Source organism: Hyla sarda, chromosome 1, assembly GCF_029499605.1.
Source record: "Hyla sarda isolate aHylSar1 chromosome 1, aHylSar1.hap1, whole genome shotgun sequence".
Lineage (NCBI taxonomy): Eukaryota > Metazoa > Chordata > Amphibia > Anura > Hylidae > Hyla > Hyla sarda.
In genome coordinates, this window is record NC_079189.1 from 148,720,035 (window position 1) to 148,734,648 (window position 14,614).

Here is a 14,614-nt window from a genome sequence, read left to right on the forward strand (position 1 = left end):
CAAAATAGTGTTTTTTCATCAATTTTGTCGCACATTGATTTTTTTTCCCGTTTCACCGTAGATTTTTGGGTAAAATGACTAATGTCATTACAAAGTAGAATTAGTGACGCAAAAATTAAGCCATTATATATAATTTTAGGTGAAAATTATTAAGAGTTATGATTTTCTAAAGTTAAGGAGGAAAAATTGAAAATGGAAAAACGGAAAAAGCCCGGGTCCTTAAGGGGTTAAAGAATGGGATGCTGATATAGAAGTTATCCACGGAGAAGTGGTAACTCTAGTCCAGCAGTAGGTGCACCAATTCCTGAAGTCCTTCCCTTAATAAACTCTAAACCTTTGGGTGTACCCTAATGTACGGTCCCACAGCTTGTATATTTGAATTCTATACCTTGCTCTCTTACTGGAATTTTTTAATTTATCAGGCACTTTTCAATGTAAATGCACTTTTCTGGAGTATTTGCTTGTCCAGACTTTGAACTAAAGTGATCAAGGATTGCCCTAATTTTCCATAGGCAGTTTTACATGGGTTCATCTTGGAGTATACACAATACATTACATAGTCTTAGATTTGCAATAAATCAGGGTATTGTATAACATATCCAAGTTGTAGTATTATTACCTAATCTTTGACTTCTTCACAAGTTCTATCAGGTATAAATGTACACCCTAGTCCCGCTCCTGTTATATGAAGCTTTAAACCTGATGAATTACCATTGCTATCAACCCAATCAATTAGGCCGATGTACAGCATTTACCCTTTAGAAGCCATAATAAATGTTGATTGTGCCATCTAAAATGGGCAAAAAGCATTCCCGGCAAGTTCAGGAAGGACTACTAAGGCAAAATCACAGGGTCCCCATCATCTGAGAAGACAGAGCCCTGCATCAAAAAAGCACCGATAACACTGATCAATGCTGTGCTCTGCTGCAGTAACACATTTTTAAAAGTAGTAAAATAAAATAAAACCTATGTAAATTTGGTATTGTTTTAATCCCATGGACCTACAGAATAAAGATAATGTATTACTTTACCTAAAAGTGCACTGCATAAAAACGGAAGCCCTTAGAAGTCGCAATATGGCATTTTTTTTTCTTTTTTTTCTTTTTTTAAGTTTTGCCCCACAAATAATTTTTTATTTGTTTCACCGTAAATTTTGTGATAAAATAAGTAATGCCATTGCAAAGTACAATTGGTGGTGCAAAAAGCAAGCCCTCATATGGGTCTTAAGGTGGAAAATTGAAAGCATTATGGCTAGAAGAGGAGGAGGAAAAAATTAAAGATGCTAAGATAAAAAATCCAAATGACCTCAAGGGGTTAAGAATCAGTACCTCATAGGATGAAATTCACTTCAAATGAGTGGCAAAATCCATGCCAAAATGTGTGTATAACATATGGATTCTGGCATGGATGTGTAGCATTATTGCTGCAGATTCACTGCAAAACCCATGCCAGAAAATATAAAAGTTGTAGTGTGTGGCTTTATGCAGTGTGTGGGCCATTGATAAATATTAATAAATAAATATTCTCCAAATGTCTCCCAATGGGCAGCAGTAAGTAAGCAGTCTATATACAAAGCCTCTTATCACTTTTGTTCTTGCCTATATGTTTAGCCCTGTTATAATGAAAATGGAATATAACAATTTTCTAGCATTAAAAACAGTAGTAATTAAAAATCTAAATGCATCTAAAATCTATTTGTTTTCCCCAATAAAAGAAGTGCATTTTTTTGTGTACGAAAGGGAGGCTTTGATGAATAACCTCTCCAGCTTTTGTTTTATATCATATTGCAAATCATGTTCAGTGTTTAACCACTAGGCAGCACACCATTAATTCAAATGACAGCCGTGTTGTAGAGTCCACCCAGGCAACTAATTGCGAAAGTATCTCAAAAGTGATATATACCGCAACATTTCTATACACAGTGGCATAACCATCACGCTGGTATAAATGTAGAGGAAAACAACTTCTATATGGTTTGTCAACTTTGTATACTTTTACTCAAGAAAACATACTACTTCTTTTCACTTGCTACCCTGGGACATAAAACTATGTAAATCCAAGTTCCAACTAGTTATTTCAGCTATAAAGACAAAAAAAGTTTTTTTCCCTGCCCATAGCTAACAAATAGTATAATATATCAAATGCTTTTGGTTATTGTGCTACGGTACAAAATAAATAAGTAAAAGTCTCCTTCTAAAACATTACACATGGCATTGGGTCATATTCTGTTAAAATTGGGAGTGGCATTTCTGCCATGTCACATTGTGGAGAGAGAATTATTTGGCATGGCCAGCCATAGCTTAATCCTGAACAGAAAAAAATCTACCTGGATTAGGGTAATATCTGCTGTTATGTGCCTAGGGCTAAATGGAAGTGGTGTCAACAACCCTCCAGCTAAAGTAAGCTCCATAGGCAAGTAATAATAATTACACATTAAAAATCATTGTTTTAAAAGTTTTTGTCTGAGACATTACTACACTGAAGTAACTAATCAGAATATCCTTAAATAAAATATAAATCTAAACACGACTATCGATTAAATATATTTTGGATACTTTTTGTAATGAGAATACAGCCTTTTTGTCACCGCATTGAACATTGGGATTGAACATTATAGACCTAGGCTTATATCAAAAGACTTTTTGAGCTTTGTTTTCACTGCATGAGCACTCTTCATGTGAGAGGTTATTGTTGGAAAATAATGCCACATTATTCATTTTTGATGTATGCATTCATATGTGGTTGTCAGCTCAAAAGTTTAGACAACCTTTTGAAACTTAGCATTGTTATGATATAATTATAATCAATAAACTCAAGGAAAACCAATATCAATCTCATGAAATAAAAAAGAGAAAGTAAAAATAGAGGGACCTCATAGATACCACATTCTACCTAACCAATTCATGTATCAGTTGTGGAGTAAGTAGATTGGAATTAGTTTCATCAATCATAAAACATGATTAGGCACCTACAGCACTTTAACCCCTTAAGAACTCGGCCCATTTGGGCCTTAAGGACTCTTTTATATTTTCATCCACAGACTAGTATGAGGGCTTGTTTTTTGGGGGACCAGTTGTCCGTTGTACTGCCATCACTCACTTTACCATAAAATGTATTACGCAACCAAAAAAAATACTATTTGTGTGAGGAAATTAAAAAGAAAATGGCAATTTTGCTAATTTTGGAAGGTTTCGTTTTCACTCCGCACAATTTACGGTTAAAATAACATGTGTTCTTTATTCTTTGGGTCAATATGATTAAAATGATACCCATGATAACATACTTTTCTATTACCCTTGCGCTTAAAAAAAAATCGCAAACTGTTTAACCAAATTAGTACATTTAAAATCCCCCTATTTTGAAGACCTATAACTTTTTCATTTTTCCTTAAAAGCGGCATGAGGGCTTATAATATGAGGGCTCATTTTTTGCGCCGTGATCTGTACTTTTTATTGATGCCATATTTGCTTATATAAAACTTTTAATACATTTTTATTATTTTTTTTTGGAATAAAATGTTATAAAAAAAAACAGCTATTGTGGACTTTTTTTTTTTAACATTCACGCCGTTCACCGTACGGTATTATTAACATTTTATTTTAATAGTTGGGATATTTATGCACGCGGCTCGATCGCAGAACAGTGCAGAAGACCTGTGGAAGGCAGCAGAGGCAGGTGAGGGAACATCCGGCTGCCATGCCGGATGACCGGATCGCCGCGGCAGTGCTGCGGGCGATCCGATCATCCATTCAAAGTACCACACGCCGCAGATGCCGTGATCTGTATTGATCACAGCTTCTGAGGGGTTAATGGCGATCTCGGATGTCCGCCATTACCGGCGGGTCCCTGGCTGCTATCAGCAGCCGGGACCTGCCGCACATGACCCGAGCATCGCTCCGATGCTCACGGTTATGTATATGACGTAAATGTACATCCTGGTGCGTCAAGTACCAGCTCACCAGGATGTACATTTACGTCTGGCATTGTTAAGGGGTTAAAGGAGCTGTTTAGCTTGCATGGCATATATATATTGGCATCATCGCCACTGAATCAACTTATGACTTTATGTAGTTCCACAATATGGATCATAGCAAACATAACCAAAATTCAATAATCAATTTTTAATGGCTCAGGAAGGAGTTACCACATGTATTTCCTAGGATCAATATTAACAGAACATCTTTATAGTTTTGTTACTAAACTCCTAAAGAAGGTTCAAAATGTCTGTTGAGGTGTTTGTTCTCTGACGAGGATTCCAGCATATTATGGTTATTGTACCCACCAGGTATGAATATGTGATATAGTACTTGATATATTGCCAGTGGACTATGTTGGGGCTTGTAATTGGGACTGTGTATATTGGAGGATGGACCTCTTCTGTTTTAATAAGTTTCTTCTTGTTGTCTTCTAATTTATATTACAATATTCAAGTTGAATATATGTTTAATATATTAATTTTTTTGTGCTATTCCTTAAGGTTAGATTTATTGAGAAAGTTGTAGTACTGCATAGCAAAAAATTTGGCTATGTAGGATTCTGGGAAAGATGAATGACAGCCTACATGGAATAACTACAGTATATAATAGTCGTATATGGATATACCTAAGTAATGGCTTAAGAGAATTTACAACAACTTGAAAGAACAGGTCAATTAGAGGATTAATATTTACAAAGTATATTCTTTTATTTTAGGTGAAATGTTTTTAACAGTTTCTTCTAGTTATCTAAAATTAGACAGACTGCCATGATTTTGTGTTTATGTGAGAAAATGCAAATGAATACATTTTCAGAACAGAGATTCACAATATGTTTGCACTGTATTAATAAATAGATCTAGGAATATTCACAGTTGCAGAAGATGAGTGTCTGATCTTACGGTACGCTGTGACCTGTCAACTCAAGTGATTGTGTAATTGAAAGACGTGGTGAATGGTTATGAATTCCCATGGAAAGCCACAAGCTAGGAAAAGTCATAAGAATAAGGACTATTTTCCAAAATTTAATTATTTGCCAAAAAAAGGACCAACCAATAATATTCCCTGTGCATGACAGCTACACTACTGTTGGGTAGAGTTTTCTAAAGACCAGCATTTTATATGCCAGTCTGAAGTAAAAATGCACTTTTTTTGATGCCCTTAATTTATTAACCGCTCCTCCGCCGGCTCCCGCGATATGCCGCGGGGTCATGCGGTGTCCCTGCGTCATATCGGGTCGGTCCCAGCGGCTATCAACGGCCTGGACCCGCGGCTAATACAGGAAATCAGCGATTGCGGTTATGCCCTGTATTAACCCTTCAGACGCGGCGATCAAAGCTCAAAGCTGACCGCCGCGTCTGAAATGAAAGTGAAAGTAACCCGGCTGCTCAGTCGGGCCGTTCGGGACCGCCGCGGTGAAATTACCTGCCTCCTCGGTGTCCGATCGACGAATGACTGCTCCATGCCTGAGATCCAGGCAGGAGCAGTCAAGCGCCAATAACACTGATCACAGGCGTGTTAATACACGCCAGTGATCAGCATGAGAGATCAGTGTGTGCAGGGTTATAGGTCCCTATCGGAGCTATAACACTGCAAAAAAAAAGTTAAAAAAAGTGTTAATAAAGGTCATTTAACCCCTTCCCTAATAAAAGTTTGAATCACCCCCCTTTTCCCATAAAAAAAAATAAAACTGTGTAAATAAAAATAAACATATATGGTATCGCCACGTGCGTAAATGTCCAAATTATAAAAATATATCGTTAATAAAAAACCACACGGTCAATGGCGTACACGTAAAAAAAAAAATCCAAAGTCCAAAAAATCGTATTTTTGGTCACTTTTTATACCATAAAAAATTGATCAAAAAGTCTGATCAAAACAAAAATGGTACCGATAAAAACTTCTGACCACGGCGCAAAAAATGAGTCCTCATACCGCGCTGTACGTGGAAAAATAAAAAAGTTATAGTGGTCAAAAGAGGACATTTTTAAACGTATACATTTTCCTGCATGTAGTTATGATTTTTTTCCAAAGTACGACAATATCCAACCTAAATAAGTAGGGTATCATTTTAACTGTATGGACCTACAGAATAACGATAAGGTGTCATTTTTACAGAAATATGCACTGTGTAGAAACGGAAGCCCCAAAAGGTACAAAATGGCGTTTTTTCTTTGATTTTGTCGCACAATGATTTTTTTTCCCGTTTCGCCGTGAATTTTTGGGTAAAATGACTAATGTCACTGCAAAGTAGAATTGGTGATGCAAAAAATAAGCCATATTTTGGGATTTTTTGGTGGAAAATGGAAAGGGTTATGATTTTTAAAAGGTAAGGAGGAAAAAGCGAAAGTGCAAAAACTGAAAAACCCTGCGTCCTTAAGGGGTTAGGAGGCGCAGGTTACATAAAAAATTTGGTGCATCTTTGAATCTGTGTATGCCCCAATCTAAGCAAGATAAAAGCTATTATAATTCATGGCAGTTTTCTGGCATGAATTATAGGAAATGTGGGAGGCTACCCCCTCTTGCTAATCCCCACCCACTTTGTAGAAAAGATATGTGACAATATTTGCACAAAATACTGCTTGTGAAAACATTTGCAACCTTTGTACTTTAGAAATTGGTGTACATGGTTTAATAAATTCCTATTTTTTTAACTACTATTCCTAATAATTACTATTATGGTGATGGTATATTTTGTAGTGTTTTGCATTCATTGGGGCAAATTCCTAGATCTCATAGAAGTTGAATGTGTAAAGACTTTTTATGTAAAATTCACATAAACACGAGAATGTTGTATAAAATCTACAAATGTATTGTGTCTAGTTTTTTTATACATAAATATATACTCAGTGTAAGGGTTTGTTTTTCTTGTCTTAAAGAACAAATACATAGTTTGCAGCACTAAAATATCTTTGAATACTAAGACATTATCAGTTTGTTCTTTTGTACACATCTTGTTTCAGTAAAGAAATAAATAGTGTATTGTTTATAATGTGTTGACTGCTGTTTTTGAGCCTTTTATTTTTATATGTTTTCAGATGCTGTAGTTAAATTATAATAACAAAGATAAGCAAAGCAACTTCAGAAAACCATAGGAATTTACTATGAAATGTATAACTGTTATGAGTTATATTTGAATCCAGAATGAATCAAACCCAATAAATACCCCTAGACAGATGTGAGTTGATAATCTTTAGTATGTTCCATTAACTGAAGATTACTACATTAGTTTAAGAACAATTGTGGACATTTATCAACGGGTTTAGTCAGGTTTTCTTTACTATAATTGTCGCAAAATTGTCGCAACTGCGACTACGCGATTTTTCGTGAGACATTTTGACTGGAAAGCGAGAAAAGCAAGTTTTCCAAAAATGAACTACGTAGTAATAATTTTAAAATGGACTATGGGTAGTCAGGTATTTATTAACTGCGACAGTCGCAACTGCGCAGAAAAAGCCGCAACAGGGTTAAAAATTGACTCAATTTACTCCAGTTCAAACATGGAGCAGAAAAAGCTACTACCAAAGTAAAAAAGGAAAAATTGCTTACGTGAATAAAATTATCAACAGGCTGAAACCAGTTGATAAATAAGTCACACATAAGCAAAAAAAAGTAAGGAAAAATTACTAAAAAAAAGAATACATAAGCAAACATTGATAAATGTCCCTCATTATTCTTTAGGAAGCCAAGAAATCTTTCCCTGTATTCTCTAGTTAGCAAAGAAATGCTTGCAACTAGGAGAGGTGATTGTATTCAATGTAAGATTATCGGGCCCCAAAGTCAACCAGTATTTTTTTTAAATGTTTCAGAACGTAATAAGAAAAATGTTATACTTTCAAAAACTTCCCTGTCATAATCCTTATTTTAACCCCCTAAGGACTCTTTTTAAAAAAGACAATTTTATTTTAACTTTTTTTGTTTTTTCCTCCTTGCCTTCTAAAAATCATAACTCTTTTATATTTTTAACCACAGACTAGTATGGGGGCTTCTTTTTTGCGCGACCAGTTGTCCTTCATAATGTCCTCACTCATTTTACCATTAAAGGTACGGCGCAACCCCCAAAAATACTATTTGTGAGGGGAAATTGATAAGAAAACCGCAATTTTGCAAATTTTGAAAGGTTTGGTTTCCATGCGGTACAATATACGGTAAAATCGACATGCTTTCTTTATTCTGTGGGTCAATACGATTAAAATGATACCCATCATTACATACTTTTCTATTATTATACCGCTTTAAAAAAATCGATCGCAAACTTTTTAACCAAATTAGTGCATTTAAAATCTCTCTATTTTGCTGACCTTTAACTTTTAAATTTTTCCGTATAAGCGGCAGTATGAGGGCTCATTTTTTGCGCCGTGATCCTTATTTTTTTTTATACCACATTTGCATATATAAAACTTTTAATACATTTTTTATCAATTTTTTTAATAAAATGTTATAAAAAAAGCATCACTTTTGGACTTTACGTTCACGTCATTCACCGTATGGGATAATTAACATTGTATTTTAATAGTTCGGATATTTACTCACGTGGCGATATCAAATATGTTTATTAAAAACATTTTTTTACACTTTTTTGGGGTAAAATGGGGAAAAACAGACAATTTAAATTTTTATTGGGGGGAGGGGATTTTTCAAATTCTTTTTTTTTTTTTAAACTTTTGTTACTTTTATTTTTACACTTTAACCTGTTAAGGACCCAGGGCATACCTGTACGCCCTGAGTTGGCTCCCAATCTATAACGCGGGGCTATTAACCCTTTAGACGCGGCGTTCAAAGTTGAATGAAAGTGAAACCATGCCAGTTAGCTCAGGGAGCTGTTCAGGATAGCCGCGGTGAAATCGTGGCATCCCGAACAGCTTACAGAACAGCTGAAGGGTCCCTACCATGCTAAAATGAAAGTGAAACCATGCCGGTTAGCTCAGGGAGCTGTTTGGGATAGCCGCGGTGAAATCGCGGCATCCCGAACAGCTTACAGGACAGCGGGAGGGCCCCTACCTGCCTCCTCGCTGTCCGATCGCCGAATGACTGCTCAGTGCCTGAGATCCAGGCATGAGCAGTCAAGCGGCAGAATCATCGATCACTGGTTTCTTATGAGAAACCAGTGATTAATGTGAAAGATCAGTGTGTGCAGTGTTATAGGTCCCTATGGGAGCTATAACACTGCAAAAAAAAAGTGGAAAAAAAAGTGAATAAATATCATTTAACCCCTTCCCTATTAAAAGTTTGAATCACCCCCCTTTTCCCATAAAAAAAACCAGTGTAAATAAAAATAAACATATGTTGTATCGCCACGTGCGGAAATGTCTGAATTATTAAAATATATCATTAATTAAACCGCACGGTCAATGGCGTGCACGCAAAAAAATTCCAAAGTCCAAAATAGTGCATTTTTGGTCACTTTTTATTTCATGAAAAAATGAATAAAAAGCGATCAATAAGTCCTATCAATGCAAAAATGGTACCGCTAAAAAATTCAGATCATGGCGCAAAAAATTAGCCCTCATACCGCCCCATACGCGGAAAAATAAAAAAGTTATAGGGGTCAGAAGATGACAATTTTAAACGTATACATTTTCCTGCATGTAGTTTAGATTTTTTTCCAGAAGTACGACAAATTCAAACCTACATAAGTAGGGTATCATTTTAACCGTATGGACCTACAGAATAAAAAGAAGGTGTCATTTTTACCGAAAAATGTACTGTGCAGTAAAGTGACTGATGTCATTAGAAAGTATAATTGGTGGCGCAAAAAATAAGCCATCATATGGATTTTTAGGTGAAAGATTGAAAGAGTTATGATTTTTTAAAGGTAAGGAGGAAAAAAACGAAAATGCAAAAATGGAAAAACCCCGGGCGTGGCAATATCAAATATGTTTATTAAAAAAATGTTTTACACTTTTTTGGGGTAATATGGGGAAAAACTGACAATTTACATTTTTATTGGGGGGAGGGGATTTTTCCAAATTTTTTTTTTTACTTTTGTTACTTTTATTTTTACACTTTAATAGTCCCCATAGGAGACTATTTATAGCAATCATCTGATTGCTAATACTGTTCAGTGCTATGCATAGGGCATAGCACTGATCAGTGTTATCAGCTGCTCTGGTCTGCTTGATCTCAGACCAGAGCAGAAGACGTCGGGAGACAGACGGAGGCAGGTGAGGGGACCTCCATCCGCCATTACAGATGATCGGATCACGGCAGCACTGCGGGCGATCCAGTCATCCACATTAAGTGCCGTACTTCTGGAGATCCGTGATCTGTATTGATCACGGCATCTGAGAGGTTAATGGCAGACATCTGCGCGACCTGCCGCGTATGACCCGAGCATCGGGTTATGTATAGTAACATGGGGGGACATTTATCATTTATTTTCGCTAAAAAGTCGCACGTGCGCCTACTCTCTTTTCTGCGACTTTTTGCTTGTGCAGTGTCCTAAGGAAAAAATAAAAATCTTGCTTACCAAAGCAAAAAGTGATTTTTGACTTGCAGTGGTCAGAGATTTATCAAGTGCGAAAGTCGCAAAAAAGTCGCATCGCATGAAAAAAGCTACTAAATTTACTCCAGCTCAGACATGGAGCAGAAAAAGCCACTACCAAAGCAAAAAAAGAAAAATTTCTTACATGAAAGAAATTTATCAACAGGCTGAAAGCAGTTGATAAATAAGCCGCGCATAAGCAAAAAAAATTGTAAGAAAAAAATTACTAAAATAAGGAATACACAAGCAAACATTGATAAATGTCCCCCATAGTTCATAAGGTTGAAAAAAGACCAGAGTCCATCAAGTTCAACCTATAACTCTAATGAGTCCCTACCGAGTTGAGTTGATCCAGAGGAAGGCAAAAAAAAAAACTCATACTACAGGTAAAAATTCCTTCCCGACTCCAAATATGGCAGTCAGAATAAATCCCTGGATCAACGTTCTGTTCCTATAAATCTAGTATACATAACCAGCGATGTTATTATTCTCCAAAAATGCATCCAGACAGCTTTTTGAACTCTTTTCCAGAGTTCACCATGGCCAGCAGAGAATTCCACAGTCTCACTGCTCTTACAGTAAAGAACCCCCGTCTGTGCTGGTGTAGAAACCTTCTTTCCTCTAAACATAGAGGATGCCCCCTTGTTATAGATACAGTCCTGGATATAAATAGATCATGGGAGAAATCTCTGTACTGTCCCCTGATATATTTATACATAGTTATTAGGTCGCCCCTAAGTCTTCTTTTTTCTAAACTAAATAACCTTAATTCTGATAATCTTTCTGAGTACTCTAGTCCTCCCATTACCCTGGTTGCCCGTCTTTGAACCCTCTCCAGCTCCACTATATCTTTCTTGTACACTGATGCCCAGTACTGTACACAGTATTCTATGTGTGGTCTGACTAGTGATTTGTACAGCGGTAGAATTATTTCCTTGTCGTGGGCATCTATGCCCCTATTGATGCACCCCATGATTTTATTTGCCTTGGCAGCAGCTGCCTGACACTGGTCACTACAGCTAAATTTACTGTTAACTAATACTCTCAAGTCCTTTTCCACGTCAGTCGTCCCAAGTGTTCTCCCATTTAACACATAATCCCAGTCCGGATTTTTTTTCCCCATGTGCATTACCTTACATTTATCAGTGTTAAACCTCATCTGCCACTTCCCAGCCCAAACTTCCAACCTATCCAGATCCATTTATAACAGTGCACTGTCCTCTATTGTGTTCACTGCTTTACAGAGTTTAGTATCATCTGCAAAGATTGCTATTTTACTATTCAACCCCTCTACAAGGTCATTAATGAATAAATAAAATTAAATAGGACAGGACCCAAGACAGACCCCTGTTGTAGTTCACTAGTAATAGTCACCAAATCAGAATAAGTACCATTAATAACCACCATCTGTTTCCTATCACTGAGCCAGTTACTTACCCACTTACACACAGTCTCCCCCAGCCCAATCCTTCTCATTTTATGCACCAACCTTTTATGTGGAACCGTATCAAATGCTTTGGAAAAATGCAGATATACGACATCCAGCGATTGCCCCTGGTCCAGTCTGGAGATCACCTCCTCATAAAAGCTGATCAGGTTAGTTTGACAGGACGGATCCCTCATAAAGCCATGTTGATATGGAGTCATACATTTATTTTTATCAAGATACTCCAAAATAGCATCTCCTAGAAAACCCTCAAACAATTTACATACCACGGAGGTTAAACTAACAGGTCTAAAATTCCCAGGGTCACCTTTTGGCCTCTTTTTAAATAGGGCACCACATTTGCCATGCCCCAGTCTTGGGGAACCTTCCCTGTCACTATAGAGTCCCTGAATATGTAAAATAGGGGTCTGCTTCTACATTCCTTTAGAACACGGCCAGGAATGCCATCTGGACCTGGCGATTTGTCTATTGATTTTTTGTATATGGCGTAAATGTACGTCCTGGTGCGTTAAGTACCACCTCACCAGGACGTACATTTACGTCCTGCGTCGTTAAGGGGTTATATAACTCATCTACAGTTGCAAGAAAAAGTATGTGAACCCTTTGGAATTATATGGATTTCTGCACAAATTGGTTATAAAATGGGGTCTGATCTTCATCTAAGTCACAACAATAGACAATCACAGTCTGCTAAAACTAATAACACAAAGAATTAAATGTTACTATGTTTTTATTGAACACACCATGTAAACATTCACAGTGCAGGTGGAAAAAGTATGTGAACCTTTAGACTAATGACATCTCCAGGAACTAATTGGAGTGAGGTGTCAACCAACTGGAGTCCAATCAATGAGATGAGATTGGAGGTGTTGGTACAGCTGCCCTGCAGCTGTAACCCACCAGTTCTAGGGCAGCTGTAACCCACCAGTTCTAGGTTTGCTTTTCACACAAAGCATTGCCTGATGTGAGTGATGCCTCGCACAAAAGAGCTCTCAGAAGACCTACATAAAGCTGGAAAGGGTTATAATAGTATCTTCAAAAGCCTTTCTGTTCATCAGTCCACAGTAAGACAAATTTTACAAGTAAGACAAGTTTAGCACTGCTGCTATTCTCCCTAGGAGTGGCCATCCTGTAAAGATTACTGCAAGAGCACAGCGCAGACTGCTCAATGAGGTGAAGAAGAATCCTAGAGTGTCTGCTAAAGACCTACAAAAGTCTCTGGCATATGCTAACATCCCTGTTAGCGAATCTACGATACGTAAAACACTAAACAAGAATGGATTTCATGGGAGGATACCACAGAGGAAACCACTGTTCTCCAAACAAAAAACATTGCTGCACGTTTACAGTTTGCACAGGAGCACCTGGATGTTTCACAGCAGTACTGGCAAAATATTCTGTGAACAGATTAAACCAAAGTTGAGTTGTTTGGAAGAAACACACAACGCTATGTGTGGAGAAAAAGAGGCACAGCACACCAACATCAAAACCTCATCCCAACTGTGAAGTATGGTGGTGGGGGCATCATGGTTTGGGGCTGCTTTGCTGCGCCAGGGCCTGGACGGATTGCTATCATCGAAGGAAAAATAATTCCCAAGTTTTTCAAGCCATTTTGCAGGAGAACTTAAGGCCATCTGTCCACCAGCTGAAGCCCAACAGAAAATGGGTGTTGCAACAGGACCATGACCCAAAGCATAGAAGTAAATCAACAACAGAATGGCTTAAACAGAAGAAAATACGCCTTCTGGAGTGGCCCAGTCAGAATCCTGACCTCAACCCAATTGACATGCTGTGGCATGACCTCAAGAAAGAGATTCACACCAGACATCCCAAGAATATTGCTAAACTGAAACTGTTCTTTAAAGAGGAATGGTCAAGAATTACTCCTGACCGTTGTGCATGTCTGATCTGCAACTACAGAAAACGTTTGGTTGAAGTTATTGCTGCCAAAGGAGGTTCAACCAGTTATTAAATCCAAGGGTTCACATACTTTTCCACCTGCACTGTGAATGTTTACATGGTGTGTTCAATAAAAATATGGTAACATTTAATTCTTTGTGTGTTATTAGTTTAAGCAGACTGTGGTTGTCTATTGTTGTGACTTAGATGAAGATCAGATCACACCTTATGACCAATTTGTGCAGAAATGCATATCATTCCAAATGGTTCACATACTTTTTCTTGCAACTGTATATGTTTATGGTTAGGATGCTGGTCCTCAGGTCTTAAATCCCAGAATTTTACATAGGTTCAAAGTACATTATAATTATGCTTGGAACAGATATGTTCTGGAACTTATATTATCTGCTTAGAAAACTCCTATGAGGAATGTTATTCTTTATTTTATTCCCTGTAACAGCTTTGCATTTATGTATGTCATTTTGATTGCATCATTGTTATAAAATGTTTAAGGACTGAACTCTTTTATTGCATATTCTAAGCACTGCCTAGCTGTGTTAACCCTTTCAAATGCCAGTGTGATAAAAGTTAAATGATAACTGTTGCTTCAAAGAAGGAAGAGATACAGCAAAAGCCTGGTTTGTGTACCAGCAAGATGAGTCAGTTTGCCTCCTACAGATGATCCATACTGTTCCTGAAAGGTAAATCAAGGCATTTCTCACATTACCTATTGACCAGAGAAACAGTAAATCCCAGTGGTCTTACTTTGGTTTGTCCACTGTACGGCAGAATAATCTTCCCCTCCCCTTA

The 14,614-nt window shown here is 37.2% G+C and overlaps 1 protein-coding gene across 5 annotated transcripts in view; it reads left to right on the forward strand.

Annotated features, from left to right (window-relative positions):
- Positions 1-14,614, forward strand: part of TTC29 (tetratricopeptide repeat domain 29) — a 267,225-nt gene that overhangs the window by 239,613 nt on the left and 12,998 nt on the right. The window contains exon 11 of one of the 5 annotated variants that reach the window (XR_008890045.1): positions 7,013-7,152. The exons of the other annotated variants lie outside the window; for them this stretch is intronic. The gene's annotated coding sequence lies outside the window, so the exon portion shown is untranslated. The remainder of the gene's footprint in view (positions 1-7,012; positions 7,153-14,614) is intronic. 5 annotated transcript variants of the gene reach the window in all.